Genomic DNA, 5,885 nt, shown 5'->3' on the forward strand with positions numbered 1-5,885 from the left:
GGCCTGACCGGAGGTGGACACATGGGCTTTGACGCCTGGTTTCAGGTAATATCACATTGAATGGATGCAGCACAGCACGTCTTTTGTCTCTATGTTGGTCACGTACGTGCCTGTTTTTAGGGAGAAAACTTGATTCCAGGTAAACAACCCTTTTCTCAAACTGATTTCATTGTTGGTACATTACAAAACATTGAGTTACAAACTGATATTAAAGAGTTGAGACTAGATCTTTTAAAAATAGTTGAAGAGTATGAGGGTCTGATGGTGGTAGATTTCTTTGTTCTTATTTACAAGTTGACTTTAGGGCTGCGACTAAAAACTATTTTTAGTTGCTAGTTACACACCGGTAAAGTTTCAGTTGGATCCAATCTGCAACCTCAACCATCAGATGCCTCGAAGTCTTACAAACTAGACCTTCAATGGCGGCTCACCTGTGTTTGATCCAGGTGAAAGACTCCTCCTATCGATTGTCTTCTTAATTGTGTGAACATTTAAATATGGATTTTTGTATCACTGAAAATCAGAATTTTCCTTTTCAGGGAATCCGTGCTCAAATCTGCAGGTCTGCACTTTGAAGATAATACATCTTGTCAGAAGATTTAACAAGTGCAGGACTGACTGTGAGAGACGGCGAGGATGAAAGAAAGCCTGCAGCACACCTCCTTTCTGCTGTGAGGGGATTTGAATTCTCTGCCAGCTCCAATTCCACCCTAGACTTCCCTCGGACTGGCAGGCGGGCGTGCGTTTTGAACATGGATGTTTGCGTTAGCTAACGTTTTCATGACTCACCTTCGAGCATTGACTCGTCGTTCATATTTTGAAAAATATCTCAACTGACGCAAGATTTTCTATACCGAGTTGAGGGGAACTTACACTTTTCCATCCGATGTCCCTCTCAAATACAAGTGTAACTCCAGCTATAGTGAGAATACTGATAAAGACGTTGCTCACATGCCAAACTGTTTTATGTATCATAAAGCATGACCTAAAATCACTTAAACCTAAATCCACCTCGGCCAGCTACGTCAACATCCTGCAGTAACAATGTTCCAATCATGTAGCAACGTGTATTGTCAGATAATCCTTCCCGATGAGAGGCTTATGTCCATGTCCTTATTCCCCGCTGGGCATTTCACCATCAAAGCCTCTTGTACAATTTTAAGACCTTTCCCTTTTCCATTTCACATTATTAGTGATGTCGAGGATACACAGAAAACTGTTAACACAGGCACTGGGCGATGGAGTGCACGCTTATTTTCATTATGAAATTCATTTAAGGCAATGCAATAACAAGCAGACCACAGAAATTGTGTTTTACAGCACTGACGAGTTAGCCCCTTGCTAATAAGTGGACCACAAAGGCAATGGATTTTATCTTTAGATGGACAGTTTTCTGTAGATATGTTCCCCTCCTGTAGAATGGAGGCAGATATATATCACAGATTGATGTGTGATTATGTAAAACCCGTTGAACCTAACAGGAAAGAGACATATTTTGGTCAATGTTGACAAAAGAAAAATGGGCCACTGACTTTACGGAGGGATTTGCACGGCATTAGAAAATAAAAGATGTTTTTGCACATTCACCCTTGAAGGCGTCAATCCAGGTCATGTAGCAACTCAAATGTGAGGCTCTCTGTCTTTCATCCGTCTATTTCACAGATGAGTTCACGGTTTCATTATCAGCTGCTCTTTGGTGCCTGTGCTACACCAACCAGCTCAGACAAACATCACCTGTCGCGTATCGATCAATTCCTCCTCTATGCTGCAGTGGGGAATAAATTCATTCTACCTGACACCAGGTGGATCATTTTGTGATTCAAACACATTGTGTGGTGGATTTTCTGTTAAAGTTATACAGTAATACAAATTTTTAAAACAACGTGAATTGACTAGTTGGAGATAAATGCCCTGCCGTTGCTCAACTAAACATCATGAACCACAACATTGTGAAAATGTGTTCTTTGTTGGAGACAATGGTGAATGTTTCCTGAAGAAGACTAAATAAAAAATTTAAATAAAGCAATGAAAGATCATCATAATCATTAATCTTAAGTTGTATGTTTAAAGGAAAACAACATTGTTCTGGCACGCTCTGGTGCACTTAAGAAAAATTGTGATGCAGTCCGTCGTGCATCACTTTAATAACGATACAGAGTTTCTGTTTTTTTGTGAGAATGCCTGGAAAATATGGTGGTCGGGGGAAACCGCATCGCAGGAGAGCGCGTCACTCAGAAGATAAATCGATGTGCAGGAGCACCCGCGAGTAAAAGCCATGTGCACTGAGGGGCTAAGGGCACTTCTCTTGTCTTTCTGAGATGGGAAATATGATTAATATGAATAATACGACTCATGTTCTGGATCCTACACCCCCCCGCCCCTCCATGTAAATGTACCACATGTGGACGTATTTAGTTAAACAGGAGCTGTTTCCATCCGTCCTTGAAAATCAAGTGAGCTCAACAACCTGTGTGGCTTTGTTTTATACCAATCCTGCCTACTTATCCCCTGCTTTGTGTAGAAAAGTCCTTTTTCCTCATTCACTCATCTAATTCACTCCAAGGATTAATTTACTCTTCTAATTTGATTTCACAGTAATTGAATGAATCAGAGAAAATTTCCATTAACGTTCTATTCACCTTTGAGAGGAACCTTAATTACAAACGCTAATGCGCAATCATCTTTTTAATTCCGGCTTATCATAGCCAGCGTGAACAGAATGCAACAAGAAGATGACAGCAGATTTGGCTTCAGAAAATTAATTTCACATTAGCATGATTACACAAATGTTAGAGTGTAAATTGTTTGGCTCCCTGTTTGCAAGAATGCGCCCCGTCTACAGGAGCTTTCAGGAGGACGGGATTCATCTTTGGTGATGAAACAATCATAAAGGTTTGTGTCTGTATATCAGATCCCTTATAGATAAATGGTATTAAGTCTCTAAAGGAATGTGAGGCAGCCTGCTAGCAACAGAAAAAACAAACTTACTTGAAATTGACCAGCAGAGCAGGCTGAGTTCCCTCTAATTGGGACTCAGAAATCATGCTCAACTGCTCAGCAATCACTGTTGTCCAGATTGAAAAGCAAAAGCTGTGACTGTTGAAGTGTTTGGTTTATAGAAGCATTTATCTCAGACGTTTATTGCCACGAAACAAGCGCAATCATTAAACAATCCACTCCTGCCATCTTGTGAAATATTGCAGGAATAAATGCAGACCCACAGCCTTTGTTGGTCCCTGAAAGAAGGATGAATTTCCACTGCAGGAAAAGGAAAACAGTGGTTCCTCCTTGTGGCAAAGCACCGTCAGTACCACTTCAATCAAATCCCTGCTGTGTATAGTGCACACTTCCTTGAGTGGCATTTGTAAGGTGCACACGTGCTTGTTGGTATCAGAAACGTTATAATGTAATGTGACCAAAAGGTCAAAGACTGGACTGTAGGTCACCAGCAAAGAAGCTGTCTGACAAGCTAGAAGACTATTAGCAAGCTGTTCTTTTCTAGATTAAATAACAAGTTGCTGTTTTGTTTTTTTCCAGATATTTATACCACTTTGTAGAATATTGCGCTTCTGCAAAGCGATTTAAAATAGAAAAAAAATCCTGATCATACGGACAAAGTAATGATAAATAAAGGGGATTCCACTTTTAAACGTCACAGTTTAGAGTAAAAATGCCCAGGAGAACTGCATTTAATCTCTTCAGTGTTTTGGGAGCCATTGTCCTGCTCCTGCAGCTGGGAGGAAGCCACTTCACTCCTTGTTGAGATTACCGGCGGGCACACACGTCGGCCATTAATGTTGAAAAGCCACTGCCTCACCTCTTCCCCAGTGCTACCCCGGGAGCCACTAGCTCTATAATGGCCCTCGCTCTCTGAATTAATGGTCGCTCAGTGGCCAAATGAAAAAAACGGTATTTTAATTATAGGCCTCCATGTGAACGAGGGCGACGAGGGAAACCTTTTGTGCCTCCAAAGGCCGCGTGCAGACGAGACAATTCAGGCTCTCGTTGGATGCCGCTCACATGTCTCACTACCAGGGAAATAAAATAAATATAGGAAAACATTATACAGTTATTATATAAATTATACCCAAGATAAGATGCAGATTGTTTTCAGGTTATATGCGATGATCACGCTAGAAAATATAAAAACATTGTAGAAATGATGTCAGTATGAACAACATCTTATGAAAGCAAATGTATGTCTTTTCCCTCAGTAAAGTATAAAAAAGTAGACTTTGGAGTGCTTTAAAATACATTTTTCATCAAAATGAGAGTACCATTAAAAACATAATACGGACATGCATTATTTTTGCTTTTCTCTTTTAGCACTTGTCCGGCCTTGCAGCCCCTCGCAGGACCAACGGCGGCCTCAGGATGTCCGGCAGAATCCGCCCCTTCGATAAATGTCCATAATCCACTGTAAGCAGACGTTAAAGTGAATTTTTTGTGAAGTAGTTCTGTATCTTGTGCCGAGTTAACCTCGCGGGTCAGCAACAACAAGAAGAGAAACAAACCAGCGTTACTTATTTGTGTGCTGGATTAAACCCAGATAGACAAACAAAAGGGTTTTTAGGAGGCTCTTCTGCAGCATAATTCAGATAAAGCAGACGCATTAAAGGTAAACGTCCTGCAGAGAGCAGCGGGAGACAGCCGGTCCATTGAATATCCCTTTCACCTGAAACCCGAGGAGCACCTCTTAAAGAGAGTCACTTGCAATCAGAAAAGCCTCCATTTAATTACAACACACAGGAAATTACCCAGTGAATGGGTCAGGCGGTGATAAGAGGCTGGGCCCCGGGGATGACAGCTCCCGAAACCCGAGGAGACCCAATCTCAAAGCAGACTTATCACAAAAGCCAAGTCTACAATCTGATTGTACTGTCGTCCAGATTCATAATTAATATATTTATCAAATTAATTGCTGAAAAGAGCCCCGGCCTCCTGAACAGTGGGCAGATTATTTTGCTATTGGCTCAGCTTACCGCTAATGACAGTGTTGTCAGGGAAATAAGGCCAGAGTGGGTCGATGCCCCCGGACCTCATGACAGACAAATTGCTCATCTGTGTAGGGATGATATGGGGAGGGGAAAGAAAAAATGGCATTGTTTGGTGACAACCACAATTGCACCCTTGTTTCAGATTGTGAGTACTAAGTTGGAGCAACATGAAAGGGACGTTCTCTGTTTGCGGAGAGCTGGAAATACCTGTTGTTATACGTCTGCTTGTACAAATCGCTCATCGCAGGCTCTGTCCCCTGCCGTACGTCGTTCAAGTGAGGAGGAATGTTTATTTTAGCGTTTCATCACCCGAATGAAAATGAAACATTATACAACCTCGAGCTCTAACCGCAGTTATGTAAACAGAAAACGTGTACAACTCTGCTAAGCCTGCAAAAGCCACAGTTTATTATTTATAACTGAATAATGATATGGATACACATTGATACATACATTCAGGTAGAATTTGTACAGGTGCAGTAGTTCATGAGAATATGGTGGTGAAGTCGGAATTTGCTAAAATGAAAACACTCATCAGTCGAGTCAGACGGATCAAGTAAATGTTTCTAAAAATACTTTTTAGAACAAATGTCTGTCAGCAGAAAAAGACGGTCAATGGAAAGAGAAAGAAAGAAATCCAAACAAATGAAAAGATCTAAGTTTGTTATATCGAAATATTTTTTTTTTTAAATGTTGCTTTTAAATTGTGCTTAATTTATTGAACTTGTGGAAAACACATATTAAACATGTGAAACTACTCCTAAGTCTCCTAATTGCACCTCAACCACAGCCGCGCTGCCAAAAAAAAGGGGGGCGCTTTAAAAGATTGTACAACAAATGTGCAGCAAATGTCAACTCGAGTCCCACGGCCACATTAGAAGTCGCTCC

The sequence above is a fragment of the Gasterosteus aculeatus genome, chromosome 5, assembly GCF_964276395.1.
Source record: "Gasterosteus aculeatus chromosome 5, fGasAcu3.hap1.1, whole genome shotgun sequence".
NCBI lineage: Eukaryota > Metazoa > Chordata > Actinopteri > Perciformes > Gasterosteidae > Gasterosteus > Gasterosteus aculeatus.